This window comes from Erythrolamprus reginae, chromosome 2 (assembly GCF_031021105.1).
Source record: "Erythrolamprus reginae isolate rEryReg1 chromosome 2, rEryReg1.hap1, whole genome shotgun sequence".
NCBI lineage: Eukaryota > Metazoa > Chordata > Lepidosauria > Squamata > Dipsadidae > Erythrolamprus > Erythrolamprus reginae.
In genome coordinates this window covers 34930106-34948120 of record NC_091951.1, presented here as the reverse complement: position 1 = coordinate 34948120, position 18015 = coordinate 34930106, and the positions used below count along the sequence as shown (strand labels likewise).

Genomic DNA, 18015 nt, shown 5'->3' with positions numbered 1-18015 from the left:
ATTTTATTGCTTACTTGCATTATAACATAATATGCCTTGGTGGTATTTTTTTTTAAGATATTCAAAACAATCTTTGTCTGTCAATGTGGGTTCTGAATTATAATGGGTAGCCAAAGGTAGTTCTCCATTAGCAATCATATATTTGTGCAAGTGGTGTTCATTTGTGTGACCTGAACTCCTGCAAATGGCGCTTACACACATGTACAAAGCCCCATTTGCACAAGCACATGGTGCTTGAGTGGAGGGTGCTTGGGTTTGTGCATAAAATTCCACTTGCATAAGTGCAAGGACCCTTTTGCTAATGGGAGTGGAATTTCGTGTGTGAGAACCAACATCCTCTGCTCATGCGAATGAAGCTTCATGTACTCATGCTTGCCCATCTCTCCCAGGGACCAGTAATGGGAATTCCAGTAAGCCCATGGTGACATGATTACAATATGGTTGCTAGGCAAGTAGCTGTCCCTTACAATGCTTGACACATCCCACCGTGCCATGATAACCATTAGCAAGCTTCTATGCTGGTTTTCCATTAGTAAAGTCAATAGGGCAGATTGTAGGGAAACTTCCAAGTTAATATCACAGCATTTTCCTCCAAGAAGCTTCACTATGAAATATAAGATCTATAGATCTTGTACTCAATAGTGTGCACCTGGAATGCAGCATCCCAATATTTTCCCAGTTGCACTTGTGTCTCAAAGCAGCACTCCTTCCCCAGCTCATATGCACTCGTATTGTGCCACAGCAATCTGTCCTCAGTCTGCATGCACTCATGCTTCACCTACCATTTCCCCCCAGCTGGCACAGTATTCCCATCCAACCTCACTCCATAGCACTCACCCACTCACTTGCCTACTTACAAGAGACCCAGGACTTTCTGCCAGCTTTTTGCAGGAAGTTGCAAGTTGCTGTCATTTGCGTTCTTTCCTTCAACATGTAAATTGTCCCACTAGAGGCAATAATATCTTAGACCATTGCTATACAACAGTAAAATATCCTTACTGGGCCTTACCAAGAGCAGCTGCGGGCCACTCTGATCATTGCATGATTCACCTTGTACCTGCTTACAAACAAAGATTTAAAGCCACAAAACCAATAATTAAATCAGTGAGGACTTGGACTGACAAAGAAAAAGTTAAAGCTACAGGGTTGCTTTGACGGCACAGACTGGAATATTTTTTAAGACACATATGCAGATCTAGATGAACTCACAGATACTGTAACATCATATGTCAGCTTCTGTGAAGACCTATGTGTACCAACCAGGAACTTGCAAATACTGTATACAGTAAAAATAAACCTTGGTTCACAGCCAAACTCAAGCAGTTACGTCATTCAAAAGAGGAAGACTCTCTCTCTTTCTCTTTCTCTCTTCCATCTATCCCATTTATCTATCTCTAACTGATCTTAAATTATCTAGTCAGAAGAGATAATTCAAATAAATACAGCAAAAAATTAGAACATAAAATATAACATTAACATTAATAGTAACAAAAACACACATCATCCATAGCCATTGTCTTTATTTTAATCTAAAAATAAAATGTTTTTTAAATTAACATGATTAAATATGGTTAATTCAAATAGTTTGACTTATTTTAGAAATTTTACTATCCAATTATTAAAGTTCAAAATCCACATGTAATGAAGAAATATAAGCTACAACACATAAAACATATGTTCAAAGTATGTGATTTTATAGTGCATGTAAACCATACAAAAATAGCCAACAACAAAAAGAACCTTAATGTTGTTTTGGCATCAGATGTTCTTTGGTGTTCATGGCAGGTCTCAGGATAATAATGTAGCACTTGGGGATAAAGATGCAGCCCAATAAGCCCATGCTGGAGGCCAGGATGGAGAAGATCTGCACGGCTACCATGTATTTCCCCTTGGTACTCAGATATGTGGGAACAAAGGAGATCCAAACACTACAAAAGACCAACATGCTGAAGGTGATCAGTTTGGCTTCATTGAAGGCCCCTGGCAGATTTCGAGCCAGAAATGCCATTAAGAAAGAGATGGCAGCCAAAAAACCCATATAGCCAAGAGCAGAGTAGAACATAGCGACAGAGCCTTCATTACACTGCGGCAGGATATGTTCTGGTTGGGAATGAAAGTCAGAATCTGGGAATGGAGGAAAGATTCCCAGCCATATCATACATATGCCTACTTGAACACCAGAGCAAGTTAAAACAATAGAGTTGGCCAGACCCTTCCCCAGCCATTTACTCATGCTGCTGCCTGGCTTTGTGGCCAGAAAGGCCACCACCACCATTACAGTTTTGGCCAGCAAGGAAGACACAGCAACTGAGAAAACAATACTGAAAATGGTTTGTCGAAGGAGGCACGTAATTTTCATAGGGCGACCAATGAATAGAAGGGAGGTCAAGAAAGAAAGCAAGAGTGAAAGCAGGAGGATGTAGGTGAGTTCACAGTTGTTGGCTTTCGCTATCGGAGTTTCTCGGTATTTAATGAAGATTCCCAGAATAAAGGTAGTGGTTAGAGACAAAGCAATGGCAAAGAAAGCCAGGATGAGTCCCAACAATTCTGCATAGGATAAGAAGCTTATATTTTTGGGAATGCATTGGTCTCGTTTCTTATTGGTCATCTGGACACTTTTCACAATGGACTGCATCTGGAAAAAATAGTTAGCATGTATCTGTTTCTGCAGCTATAAGAGCATGAAAACTGTATCAGAAATCATTTAGTTTATTTTGAATGAAATAATATGATGTAATATTTAGAAATAATATTTCTGCCCAGGGATATTCATATGACACAACATTCCTTAAAACAGTGAACATTATTTTAAAAGGCTGAAGATGAATGTGATTATCAGGTATCAAAACATGTCCTCTCTCCCAAGCCAAGTAAGAAAGTAACAACTCAATAGAAAGCAGCAAGCTTTCATTATACCAAATTGGTGTTAGTGACCAGTCAAAATTTGTAGATGTCTTCATGTTTTTCTTGCCTTTTTATCAACTACCCCCCTCAAGCCAATAGAGAATAATGATAGTGTCCTGATTTTTGTTGTTTTTGGAACCACCTACTGTACCTTTCTGCTCAGAGAATGTTCCTTCCACACACAGAGAACAGTCATAGCAGCAAACTGGGGCTCCTTCTCTCACAAGCTTGGCATGACCTGGGGAGCAACTTTCTGTACATCTTGAATAAGGCACTATCTAAACATAAACAGAAAGGTAATGAATTAGAAGGGTTTCCTGAAATCAACTGGCTTCCAGAAGCTCAGGAGTACATTGAGCAAAATGAGTCAAGGAGTAGTGGCATGAACCTTAATTACTCTACTTGCAAGGGGTAAATGAAAGGACATTCTCTTTCTCTATCAATCTCCATTGTAGATCCCAAAACAGACTCATTGCCTTGTTCCCCTTCCAAAAGGAATGTAGTTCCATTGCAAAAGGTGTTTCTCCTTGGGGCATGTATGAGAATTCTATAACACATATATATTTCTCTATCTTTGCTTTCTCAGGAAACCTTCAACATCTAGATTTCTCTAGAGTCCATGTCTTTCTCTCCTACAACTGATCATTATATCATCATATGCTAATGACATTTTTAACTGTCTGTATTTCCCTCACCACATTCTTAATTATATCTTTCATTTATGAAATTCAACAGGCTAAACCCTTCATATCTTTTCAGCAATTCCAAATCTTTCCATCCTCCACCATTCAGTCAAAACTGAAGAAGCTTCTTGGATGAGAAGCGAAACATTTACAAGTCCAGGTGCCTTTTGGAAAAGCATCTTTGGCACAACCATGACCTGGATGACTGAGAATCTCTGTAGACCTTCTGGATTTTCTCGTGTTGAAAACAAGATAATTTGATATACTATAAATTATGGTAACATATTCCAGTTTAATAATTGTTGTGGTTAGCTCTGGTCCAGCTCCTTCCCCAAGGACTGTGGAGAGGGGCGGCATACAAATCTAAATAATAAATAAATGTGGGGGGGACATCCATATGCCGCAGGCCTGTTTTACCCCGGTGGAATCTGCTGATGAAGGCTCCTCTGACCAAGAAGACATGAGTGACAGGGAGGAGAAGAGTGTGGCAGACAGCTCAGAAGGAGATCAATTATCTCTCTCCTCCTTGGATTCAGAACAAAAGTTAATGATACAGCCACGCATGCGGAGAGCGATGCATAGGCAGCAACAACTGAGAGATTCTTATCAAAGAAAATGAGGCCATCTGTGGTTGGGTGGGGCTGTGGTAATTAGTGAGGCTGCTATAAAGAGCAGCGTGTGGGTTTGGCCATTGTGGAGGATTATCTGATAATTGTGTTTCATGCCTGCCTTGCTGACTTAGACCTTGGTGTGTTGCTTTTTCCCCGCTTTGAAACTAAAGCAGAGCAAAGGGTGTTTCACTTTGTTAAAGAAGAAGGACTGTGAATTGCCTCACAGCTAAAAGCTAAGTATCTCAGAACTGATAAGGGACTTGTACCAATTACCAGTTTGTTTGGAGATGAGTGCTCTTAGCTATACAAAAAGAGGGCTTAGTTTAAGTGAATTTTCATTATAAAGAACATTGTTTTGAATTTTCAAACGTGTTTGTGTGTGTGAAATTTGTATCTGAATTTTTGGAAGGATTCAGCCAGAGAGCTCGACAGAACAATAATGTAGATTACAAATATTGCAATACAATACAGCAGGTACCATTGTGTGACAGATAATTGTAAAATCTCTAAAGTAAAATAATATCTAATCAATTAAATAAGTTCTCTTATTTGGAAGTTATCTCAATTGGCCTCAATAAGAATTATTTCTGAGCAGAAAAATTTCCAGATATGGAGATACAGTAAATAGAAGAGCAAAATCCCAGCAGCCTCAATTACATTGTTAAATAAAGTTGGCCATTGAATGGCACTTTGATTGACAGAAATCTTGACTTCCGAGGAGCCTTGTCTTTCTACATTCCCAATTTTCACCCCCACATCTGATTTGTTGCAAACTGATGTCCATTGCATGATATCAAAGTCACCAACAGGAACTCCATGTTCATCAAAAGAAATCCCATCTCTGGAGATATTGTGATGTTGGAAGTTTCTCAGGAACTTATGAAGCTGCAGAAACAAAGGGGGGAAAACATGACAATCTGAGCTTTTATTCAATGTTTTTCTTGCTATAAATCTGGATTGGAGGTCATCTGAATAATTCAACCTCTTCAAATCACCACTACAATCTGAAACAGATTGATTCAGCATTCTTTCAGACATTCAGCTTCTTTCAGACATTCTCCAGGAATTTTCAGCTATTTTTCAAATATTTATCACACATTCTTGAAAATATGGAATAGATAACACTACCACCATCAGGTAGCTTTGTAACTGGCTGAAAATTTATATTCAATATATAAACCTCTGTGGAACGTCATCCACATAGAGGGAAGAAAGCAATGAGGTGCCCCAAGCTTCCATTTTAGGCCCAGCACACTTCAATATCTTCAAAAAAGATCTAGTTGAGGGAATTGAAGGAAAACTCATCAAAATAGCAAAAAACTATAAGTTGGCAGGAATAGACAACACCCCAGAATCAAACACAAGATCCAAAAAGACCTCGACAAATTGAACATTGGCCCCTACCTAACAAACTGAAATTCAACATAGATAAAAATAAGGTTTTACCTTAGGCAAGAAAAACCAAAAGTATAAATACAGACTACTTGAAACTTGGCTTAATACCAATGACTGTGAGAAGGATCGTGGAGTTTTAATAGACAATCACTTAAATGTGAGCCAACAATATGTGGCAACAGAAAAAAAATGCCAATGGAATCCGAGGCTACATTAATAAATGAATAGAATCAACAACACAAGATCACATGAAGTTCTAATATCGCTTTACAAAGCCTTAGTAATACCACATTTAGAATACTGCATTCAGTTCTGGTCAATACAATATTAAAAAGATATTGAAACTCTGGAAAGACAGTAGTGATGAGCAACAAAAATGATTAGGGGGCTGGAAGCTAAAACATATGAAAAACAGTTACAGGAATTTGGTATATCTAGTCTAAGGAAAAGAAGGACAGGGGAGATATGATATCACTTTTCTAACATTTGAGAGGTTCCTACAAAAATGAGGGGGGGTTGTCAAAATATTTCCCAAAGCACCAGCAGGCAGGAGAAGAAACAGTGGTTGGAAACTAATGAAGGAGAGAAGCAACCTAGAACTAAAGTAAGATTTCCTAGCAGTGTGAGCAATCAACTAATGGAATAGCTTGCTTTCATAAGTTGTGAGCTGTCCATCATTGGACGGTTTCAAAAAGAGACCTGGACATCCATTTGTCTGAAATGATTTAGGGTCTCCTGCTTGATAGGACTATAGCTTCTAGTCCAACTCCTATTGGTTTCCAGGAGAAATCACAGGTTGTTTAATGTTGGAAGATTTTTCTGTACCATCTCTCTCTAACTCACTCTTCAATACCACTAACTAGGCAACTCCTTTGGAATATCTCACCCCTCTCTACATTTAATATAATATTGAGGAATTGGAAGGGGAGAAACAATATGAACCTCAAAGGAGAAGACTTACCTGCCATGGCTGTATAACCTGTGCTGGTTGATGGTACCCAATGTGTATTCTCCTCTTACTCCGTTGGGAGGAAGAGGAGGCACTGAGGACCCAGGCCACAATTTGAATTATTTGGAAAATACTGGAGGAATCCTGAAATAGGATTCTTAAAGTAATATCATGGTTTGGGAATTCCCAATTCTCTTTTTCTCTACATTTTTTCCAAACTTTCTTAGATGACACAGGACTTGAATAAGAACACTGGAATACTTCCTTTCCATACAATAAGGCCATAGATGCATAAGAATTAAAGTCATAATACTGAATCCTTCTCTTTGTCTGGATGAGGAAGGAAAACAACGCCTATTTATTTTGAAGATCCACCCAGAGGTCAAAAGCTTTGACACTTAAAGCTGTCAAAGTTGTTGCAATCCATACCCTTCCCACAATGGATTTATAAATTTTTTGTATTATTGCTGCTAACATTCCTGAGGCATGAGAATCTAGTTGGCATACTATAATTTTTATTTGACTCATGATAAGAGAACGGAACATTTCCTTTTTTTCTTGCATGAGAGAATCTCTAGCACTTGTCTGCATATTTGCTTCTGGAATGGTTCCTGAGAGGACAATACAAATCCCATTTCTTAGGGCAAGAACTTCCAAATGTCTCTTGAATTTTTCTCCTTTTTCATTGTCCTGAGAAAGGAGGCCCATCCACGTCCATTGGAAGTGCAAGAGCAACTTGACAATTGCTGAGTAAGGAGGTTCTTGGTTTGGGGTCATCCGATATGAAAAAGGGAAATGATCACTTTGCTCAGCCAACTGGTTGATGACACTATAGTTGATCTAAAATAAAAGAGAAGGTAATGGTAGTTTGTGCCAGTTTAATGATAAAAATCCAATGGTAAATCTAAGGGCCTTTCCCTATTGCTGAGAAATGTTACAAATGATAACTGCATGAATTTTGCTAGTTCCACTGATGTTCTGTCCTGTTGTCTTGTATGCTCCATTTGAAACCTTGGAGCTCTGAATTATCTGTGGGTGATGTTCATGGGGGTTCCTCATAGAGCATACTGTACTTTTCTGGTCCCATTATAACTCTGTGGGTCACTCATCCACTCAGTCAATTAATCAATCGGAATAGTGCTGGAAAGTCTTCTAGTCCCACCACCTGCTCAAGCAGGAGACCCTAGTCCAGAGGTATCAAACTCAAGACCCAGGGTCCTTAGATCAAGCCTGCAGGGCCACTCTAGAAATACTAAAGGGCCAGCCTTCAGTTCCTCTGTCAGTGAAAATGGAGCTAGAGAAGACCGTGCATGGCCCCCTGAGCTCCGTTTCAGTTGGCAGAGGGTTGGAGGAGGCTATCCCAACTGAAAACAGAGCTCTGGAGCCTTTTTCCCTGGCAGAACATTTGGGACATCACAAGTGCCCCTGACACAAGTGATGTCAAGATAACCACACCCACTTTAGCCACACCTTCTTCTGAGGTCAAACACAACCCTGATGCAGCCCTCAATGTAATCGAGTGTCACCCTGCCCTTGTCCAAACCCTTGTTTAAGCAGAGGACCCAATACCATTTCGGACAAGTGACTGTTCATTCTTTTCTTAAAATAACCCAGTGATGAAGCACCTACAACTTCTTAAGGCAAGCAGAAAGTCATGCACCACATTTTGATACAAATGCAAAACTTTGGATATACATTATTTGAATTGTCAGGAGTGCGTGTGTAAATTTTGTGTTTCTTCAGACAGATAGTGTGACTGCAGCAGTGTTTCAAAATGGTGTCTGTAAGTGATGTACATTACAAGCAGCATGTCGTAATTAAATTTCTCACTGTGGAGAAGGAAACTGTTAGGAACGTTCACAAATATTTGTGTACAGTTTATGGAGAATCTGCAGTGGGCACACAGGGTGAGGCCATTAGATGGCGGTTCTGCCAAGCTCCAGGATTTGCTGCATTCGGGGTGGCCAACCATAGCTCTCACATCTGACAAGATGCAGCTTACTGATGTGCTCATTCACAAGAACTGATGCAAATTGACTCGGCAGTTGGTACTAAAGCTGTCAGTGAAGTGTGGATGCAATCATCTGTGCTCTTGATTACTCAAAATGTGTGCATGATTGATTCCATGCTATCTTATGATGGACCACAAATTTCTCAGAAAAAAACATTTCTTCTGAGCTGCTGAAATGTTTTGAAGCATTCTTGTCCAGGATTGTGACAGGTGATGAAACCTGGGTTCACGATTTTGAGCCTGAAACAAAACAACAGTTGATGGAATGGAATCATCATCAATCTCCAAAGAGGAAAAAATTCAAAACAATTGCTCCCATCGGTAAGGTCATGAGCACTGTGTTTTGGGAATGTGAGGGTGTCATACTAATTGATGTGATGCCAAGAGGCAGCACCATTAATTCTGAAGCTTATGTGAAGACATTAACCAAACTCAAGAAGCACTTCCAGCGACCTCCGTGCCATAACAACCCAGGTGAATGTTTGATTCAACACATTTCGCATCACACACGTTTGAGGACTTTGGAACATATCACTAAACAGGGTTGGACAGTGTTGCCCCATCCACCCTACAGTCCTGACCTAGCTTCCTCAGACTTCCACTTGTTTGGGCCATTAAAAGATGCCATTTGTGGAAGACATTTTGTGGATGATGAAGAGGTGATTCACCTGGCTTCATGTCCAGAACAAGGAGTGGTACCAACAGGGCATACACACTCTTGTGTCTCGCTGGAGAAAGGCCATAGAATGGGAGAGAGATTATGTGGAAAAATAGGGAGTGTAGCAGAAACATAATTCTTTCTTGTGTGTAAGTTTCATTGTGTTCAATAAATAATTGCTGAAGAAAAAAAATGTGGTGCATTACTTTCTGGCCGACTTTCGTAATATATACTCTCTGACTTTCAATTTATTTGGAGAAATATATACAAGTGCTGCCTTGTAGACAAATCTGAACTATCTACAACATGGGATTAATTTTATACCTGTGGAATTTTATAAATGCTCAAAACATTAGATATATGATCAAAGGGTTCAGAATCCATCTCTTCAAGAACAGCTAACAGATTCTTTTGTCTTCCACATCTGTAGTTTGGGATGTTCTCCTGTCCTGTAGACAACACATCCAGCATGGCCTCATATGTCATTCTTGCACTGAAAAAATTCTCATAGATGTTGTAGCCTAAGGTGATGTTTGGTAATAGCCTTGAATTCTGGTTGACTGCATGAACAGCTAACAAGAAGGGCAGGATGTGGTAGAAGTTGTTCTCACTACAACAGAGGAAATTTTATCATCTCCTTTTTGCTCTATATCGACAGTTTATGTGATTAACTTAAAAGCAATTGTGTTCTTTTTGCAAATGATGTAAAATTATTCAATTCTACAAATAATTCTGTTGTTTTGCAAAGTGATCTTGACTATGTGTCTGAATGGTCATCTATTTGGCAACTTCAAATTTCGATTAATACATGCTCTGTCTTACATATTGATAAACATACTGCAACGCTCTCTTCATTGGGCTTCCTTTGAAGAGTGTTTGGAAACTTCAAATCATCCAGAATGCAGCCAAGTGAGCGGTTATGGGCCTTCTAAAGTATACCCATATATTTACAGCTCTCTGTGGACTGCATTGGCTACCGATTGGTTTCCAGACACAATTCAAAGTGTTGGTTATGACCTATAAAGCCCTACATGGCATTGGACAAGATTACCTTTGGGACCACCTTCTGCCCCATGAGTTAGGTCCTACAGAGTCGTCCTTTTCCAGGTCCCATCAACTAGACAATGTCGTTTGGTGTGACCTAAGGGAAGAGCCTTCTCTGTGGGGGCCCTGACCCTCTGGAATCAGCTCCCTCCATAGATTTGCACTGACCCCACCTTCCTCGCCTTCCGTAAGAGTTTAAAGACTTATCTGTGCCACCAGGCTTGGGGCCATTAGACCTTAGTCCCCTGGCCGATGACTGAAAGTATGTCTTGCTGTGCGAATGGGAATGAGTGATTTTAGAAACATAGAAACATAGAAACATAGAAGTCTGACGGCAGAAAAAAACCTCCTGGTCCATCCAGTCTGCCCTTATACTATTTTCTGTATTTTATCTTAGGATGGATATATGTTTATCCCAGGCATGTTTAAATTCAGTTACTGTGGATTTATCTACCACGTCTGCTGGAAGTTTGTTCCAAGGATGTACTACTCTTTCAGTAAAATAATATTTTCTCATGTTGCTTTTGATCTTTCCCCCAACTAACTTCAGATTGTGTCCCCTTGTTCTTGTGTTCACTTTCCTATTAAAAACACTTCCATTCTGGACCTTATTTAACCCTTTAATATATTTAAATGTTTCGATCATGTCCCCCCTTTTCCTTCTGTCCTCCAGACTATACAGATTGAGTTCATTAAGTCTTTCTGATACGTTTTATGCTTAAGACCTTCCACCATTCTTGTAACCCGTTCAATTTTGTCAATATCTTTTTGTAGGTGAGGTCTCCAGAACTGAACACAGTATTCCAAATGTGGTCTCACCAGCATTCTATATAGCGGGATCTTTTTTTTAAAAAAAATAAAATTTTCATTAAATTTTATCACAACAAACAAACAAAAAATCATAAAGAAATATAGCGGGATCATAATCTCCCTCTTCCTGCTTGTTATACCTCTAGCTATGCAGCCAAGCATCCTACTTGCTTTCCCTACTGCCTGACTGCACTGTTCACCCATTTTTAGACTGTCAGAAATCACTACCCCTAAATCCTTTTCTTCTGAACTATTTGCTAACACAGAACTGCCAATACAATACTCAGATTGAGGATTCCTTTTCCCCAAGTGCATTATTTTACATTTGGAAACATTAAACTGCAGTTTCCATTGCTTTGACCATTTATCTAGTAAAGCTAAATCATTTACCATATTACAGACGCCTCCACGAATATCAACCCTATTGCACACTTTAGAGTCATCGGCAAATAGGCAAACCTTCCCCTATGTCACTCACAAACATATTAAAAAGAATAGGACCCAGAACAGACCCTTGTGGCACACCGCTTGTAACCTGACTCTGCTCAGAATACTCGCCGTTAACAATAACTCTCTGATGTCTACGCTTCAGCCAGCTGCAAATCCATTGAACTATCCAGGGATTAAGTCCAATCTTCGCTAATTTATCTATCAGCTCTTTATGTGGAACCGTATCAAAGGCTTTGCTGAAGTCCAGGTAGGCAATATCCACGGCACCACCTTCATTCAACACCTTTGTGACATAGTCAAAGAAATCAATGAGATTAGTCTGACATGATTTGCCTTCAGTAAAGCCATGCTGATTTGGGTCCAGTAAGTTATTGTTTTTTAGGCTGATTTATCCTCTTTTTGAGTAGAGTCTCCATCATTTTAACTACCACTGATGTCAAGCTAACTGGCCTGTAGTTACCAGCTTCTTCTCTACTGCCCTTCTTGTGGATAGGCACAACACTGGCCATTCTCCAATCCTCAGGAACTTCTCCTGTTAACAAGGATTGGTTAAACAAATCAGTCAGGGGGGTAGCAATGACAGATCTGAGTTCTTTAAGAACTCTGGGGTGGATGCCATCTGGACCCATTGCCTTATTTATCTTTAATCGTTCAAGTTCTTCTAAGACATCGGCTTCTAAGATCACTGGAGCTGAATCCGTACAGCTGGAAGCAATGCTACATCCCTCTATAGTATTATTTTGTAAGGTGTCTTTTGAGAAAACTGAACAGAAGTAGCTATTGAAATGGTCAGCGATCTCCTTATTCCCATTAATGCATGTATTATTCCCGGTACTAAGCTTCGTGATGCCGCAGTTTTTCTTCTTCTTATCACTAATATATCTGAAGAAGGTTTTATCCCCCTTCTTTACAGATTTGGCAATTTCTTCCTTTTTTGAGGCTTTAGCAGCATATATTATCTGTTTCGCCTCCTTCTGTCTCATTTTATATACCTCCCTATCAGCTATACTTCCAGACTCTTTATACCTCATATAGGCAGACTTTTTTTCATTGACTATAGCCCTTACATCATTGCTAAACCATAGCGGTTTCTTCTTCCTTTTACCTTTAGTTATTTGTCTTACATACAGTCCAGTGGCTTTTAAGATGGCCTTTTTTAATACAGTCCACTGGGTTCTCGCTCCTGCCATTTTATCCCTCCCCTTTAATTCATTATCTAAATATTCCCCCATTGCATTAAAATTTGTTTTTCTGAAATCCAATACTTTGGTTGCATTATAGGATTGCTCACAATGAGTTTTTACATCAAACCACAAACATAGATGGTCACTGCAACCTAAATTGTCTCCCACCTTGACCTCTGAAACCCAATTCCCATTTGTAAAAACTAAATCTAGAATATTCTCCCCTCTAGTTGGTGTCTTAACCAGCTGTGCCAGAGCTGCTCCTGTAAAGGCCTCTACTATATTCTTACTTTTGCATGTAAGGGCACTGGGGATATTCCAGTCAACATCAGGCATGTTGAAATCACCCATAACCACAATATCTCCCTTTAGTGCCATTTGGGTAATTTCATCCACCATCTTGTTGTCATATTCCTCAGATTGCCCTGGAGGCCTATAGATCGCCCCAATTCTAATGACAGAACCTTCTTTATTTTGCATGCAAATCCAGAGAGTCTCCAGATCTTGACATGTATTTTGAATTAGTGTTGTTTTTAGACTTTCTTTAACATAAATGGCTACTCCACCTCCCCTTCTCTCTATTCTATCCTTCCTATAGAGTGTATAACCTGGTATGGATATTTCCCATTCATTAGAATCCTTAAACCATGTCTCAGTTATGGCAACCAGATCCAAATTATCTCTAGATATTATGGCCATTAACTCACAGAGCTTGTTGCTCAAGCTTCGAGCATTCGTGCACATTACCCGAAGAACATTATTTTCATTATTAGTTTTCCCCTTATCATCAACAACTACATCTATTTTATTTGCAGCTCCCTTTTCATAAGCTTCCAAAAACTGATTTATCCTCATTGTTCGGGGACAGAAATCACCCACATCAATTACATCTCTGTCCCCTTTACCTAGTTTAAATGCCTGTCCAAAAATGTTCTGAATTTCTCACCGAGCACCTGGGTACCTCTGTATGATGGATGCAAACCATCCCTCTTAAACAACTCCATATTAGACCATCTACTGACATCATGACTTACATAGCCAAAACCTTCAGCTTTACACCACTGCCTTAACCACACATTAAACTCTCTGATACACGTTGTTTTATCCTCTTGGCCACAAACCGGTAACACCTCTGAGAAAGTCACTGAATCAGTTATTTTACCCAGCTCCACACTTAGACATTGAAAATCTCTTTTTCCTACATTAACATTTCTCTGGGACAAATCATTTGTGCCAAGATGCACCACCACATCAACGTTATTACCTTTACTCACAGCCTTGACAATGTTTGTAATCCGCCTCCTGTCCCTGCTGGCAGTGGCCCCTGGGAGACACCTCATCTCCTTCACCACATCCTTACTCTGTCCCAAATAAACACCTCTAACAGTCGAATCACCCACAAGAAAATGTGTCCTCTTTTTATTTCTACTAACTGCACTTGATGGTTTGGTGACACTATATACCTCACTTAGAACAACTTCCCCTTTGAACATCCCCTCATTCTCTGCCTGAGGGACCTTGCTAATATCTCCAACATCCTTACTATTTAAATCCGCAAGAACATTATAAGAATTCAATACAGAGAGACCAAAATTGCTATGTTTTTGCTCAACTGCACGCAATCTTCCTGAACCGACAGTTGTCCACACAGCCCTCTTCCATGGGGGGCGCTGTGGAAGTGGAGGCTGCACACATGGCTGCATTACAGCCCGTGGCTGGGACAATCTTTCCACTTCAGACTGCAAGCTACAAACTAAGGACTGCAATCTAGAGATCTCGCAATCTAATCTAGATGTCCTTATGCAAAGAGGGCAGTACCCCAAGTTCCACAAGGTACTACGGAAGACAACAGCCAAACAAGTGTTACACTGCACCAAGCCAGTCATCTTAACAATGTATTGAAATAACATAATAACATTTTAAATGTTATTAGGATTTTAAAGACATTTTAGCTATATTAATTGGATTTTTAGATATGTATACTGTATATTGGACCCAGTGTTGCCCAGTGTCGAGGCTGACACTTGTGGAACAACGTTAAAATAACTTTGCAAACTCAGATTTTTCAAAATCATCAGGTTCCTCAGGACCCTTTCCTCTAAAGCAAATTGGGAGAAGCAATAATGATTTGCCTTTCTCAAATGAAATCATTCCTAGAAAAGACATTAGAGCAGATAAAACCAGTCACCACAATCCTGCTGACAGCTACCTTTTCAATTGGTGGGTTGGAGGCTTGGAAAATGAAAATTGGTATAAATGAGCTGTGATTCCAGACATTATTCCAGTAATCCAGTAGTCTCCTGGCTTGTAGTAATGGAACCACTCCTTTTCTTCTATTATCACCTTTAATGGACATTTCATCCGCATACTGGCACAGGGAGTTTGAGACAAAAGCAGAAGCAGAATGAGTTGTATATGCAGCAGCAGCAACATTTGACATACAGTATACTGAAGGTGATCCTTTCTATAGTGCTTTCTTCAGCACAGAGTTAAATCTTAGAGATCACAGAGGACCACAACTACAGTGAAGAAAGTCCACTTCCCATCAAAATTTAGAAGAGCTATCTCCAATTTCAGATTGCTATAGAATTTTCCCAGCTTTATCCCAGACTCTGATCTCATCACAGGAGGCTGATACAAATCAGATTATTGCATGCTGTCTATTGTGGTGGTAGAAATCCCATAAACCTTGTTCAAAGGAGAATAATCATGATTATTTTAATAATTAGAAGGGGAATTGGGAATGAGCATTGCCATAAAGGTGTGCTCTTGGAGAAAACAGTTTTGTTTGACTCAGGAGAATAACCCTAATTTGAGAGTTGATAAAGAAACAATTCAGAGAAGTCTGATTGTTTTTGGTTTCCAAAGTTATTCTTGGGATTCTAAAGATTTAACTGTGGAAAAACAGTTCAACACTCTTGAAATAGGCAGTGGGCCATTATAATTTCTTCCTGATGTACAGGTGTGAATTCTTCTAAGTGTGCACCTAAGACCTCTCTCCGTTACACCCTCCAAAACCATTTGATGGAGTATAAATTAATAAATAAATTAGTTATATATATTGCTTGGAAAATCATTTTACTGGTGTGATTCAATTTTTTTTAGTACTGTTCCTGTAGACGTGGTTTGGTGGGCATGGTGTGGCTTGGTGGGTGTGGCTTGGTGGATATTGCAGGGAAGGATACTGTACAATCTCCATTCCCACCCAAAAATGTCCCCAAAAACTGATAGAAACCCGTGAATGGCATGACAAAATTATGCACACAGTTATTACTACAATAGATTTTCAATGTCACATTGGATTGGATTGTACTTTTGAAGATTATCACCACCATTACAGTCTACCAAGTATATATTGTGTACATTATGATTATATTAACAAACAAATAAAGGCAGCAGTTGATAAAGCAATGACTAAGAGAGTCACTAAGAGAGTCAGGATGACACCAGGGGTAAAATTCAGCAGGTTCTGGAGAACCATTAGTGGAATTTTTGAATAGTTTAGAGAACTGGTAAATGCGACCTCTGGCTGGCCCCAGAGTGGGGTGGGAATGGAGATTTTGCACTATCCTTCCCCTGACACACCCACCAAGCCATGCCCACAGAATTGGTTGGGAACATTTTTGAATTTCACTCCTGGATGATACCCAGGATTTCTTTATAAGATGGAAAAATTATAATTTTAGGGAAACATTTAGTTTGCTTCATATTTGGAATTAGGAACATCTGGGCACCTTTCACAATGGGCTATATCTGAAAAACATAAGCAACCCACCAATTCCACAATTTGGTAATGTGCATAAATATAACCTTAAATATTTATTTTAGGTTGTCTCACAGTCACACTGCCTGGTCTTTTCTTAAAGGCTTGATTGAATTTTCTGCTGTACTAATCACTTCAAAGCACTCAGGAAATGGCTATATACAGTTCCAAAACAAATCTCTGACTTCTAGGGCACTTTAATAGAAATTAATAGCAAAGTAGGTTCCCCAGGACATGAAAATCTATGATAGACTAGGAAGTTAAACAGGATTGTACCTGATATGGGATTGAATAGTGTTGTGGTTCAGCCTGAGGCAGATCAAGGACCAGCTGCGTCTCTGCTGGCTCCATGCCCGGAGGAGGATGACAGCAAAGAGGAGGGGGCTGGGCAGTCGGACGGGGGAGAGTTCAGTCAGGAATGTGACGAGGAAGAACAGCATAGGAGCCCCGGGGAGGGGCTCTCCCCAGCCAGTAGCTTGGAGTCTTTGGAGTCATTAGGTGACGAAGCACAAGCTGTCATTGACATGCGACAGAGACGTTTAGATCAAAGGAAGGATCAATTGAAGAAATATTATCAGCATTGAATAAGGAACACCAGGGCTTGGGTGTGGTCCTCATTAGCAGGGAAGGGTTTATAAGACAGGCAAGCTCTTGAAGCCATGTGGAGTGTTATCAGTTTGGAGTTGCTGTAACCTGCATTGTTTTCTCGGCGTTTCTGTTCCTGGCTCGTGGCCCAGTAGTCTTGAAGAACCATGGGAGGTGTATGTCTGTTATCTACAGCCTCATCTTGGCAGCAAGAATCCTATATTGATGCATGGACAATTGCCTTTGTGTATATATTTGGAGTTCCAGTGTTTTCCTGCTTTGTAAGGACATTTTCTGTTAGCTTCATTTCTCTTGAACTTTATAGAACTGTATTTGAATTTTACTGGTGTGTCTGGCTTATTTTTTTGGGTTGGTCATAGCTTCCGGAGTGACCCAGACAGAACAAATAGTATCCTTTCAATGCTCCTTAGCCACCTACCTTCTTGGGTAGAGATTGAAACTTTCATACATGGACGATAATCATTAGATAATGTCAACATAATAATTAGATAAGTCAATATAGGCTTTTTGGCTGCTATCTGTTTCGTGTTGGCTTTCTTGACCTGAAAACTGCCAGGGACTTTCAAGGAAGTCAAGTGAATCACCTTCAGCATGCTGGCTTTGTTAGGCAAGTAGTTCTCTAATACAATGGTTGCTTGCTAGACAAATAGTTCTTCCATACAATGGTTGCAACATCCCGCAGTGCCATGATAACTGTTAGCAAGCTTCCCTGCTCGCTTTCCATAAGCAAAGTCAATGGGTCAAATGGTAGGGAAGCTTGCAAGTTACTCTCACAGCATTCCCTCCCCCTCCTCAAGAAGTTTTACAATGGATTACAAGATCCACAGTTCTTGTACTCCATTGTGTGCACTTGGGATGCAGCATCCCATTACTTGCCCAGCTGCACTTGTGCCTCAATGCAGCACTCCTTCCTCAGCTCACATGCACTTGTATTGTGCCACAGCAGT

The 18015-nt window shown here is 39.9% G+C and overlaps 1 pseudogene; it reads right to left on the bottom strand.

Annotated features, from left to right (window-relative positions):
- Nucleotides 1-1741: 1741 nt before the first annotated feature.
- On the bottom strand, nucleotides 1742-17518 carry LOC139159325 (vomeronasal type-2 receptor 26-like; annotated as a pseudogene).
- Between the last annotated feature and the right edge of the window lie 497 nt (nucleotides 17519-18015).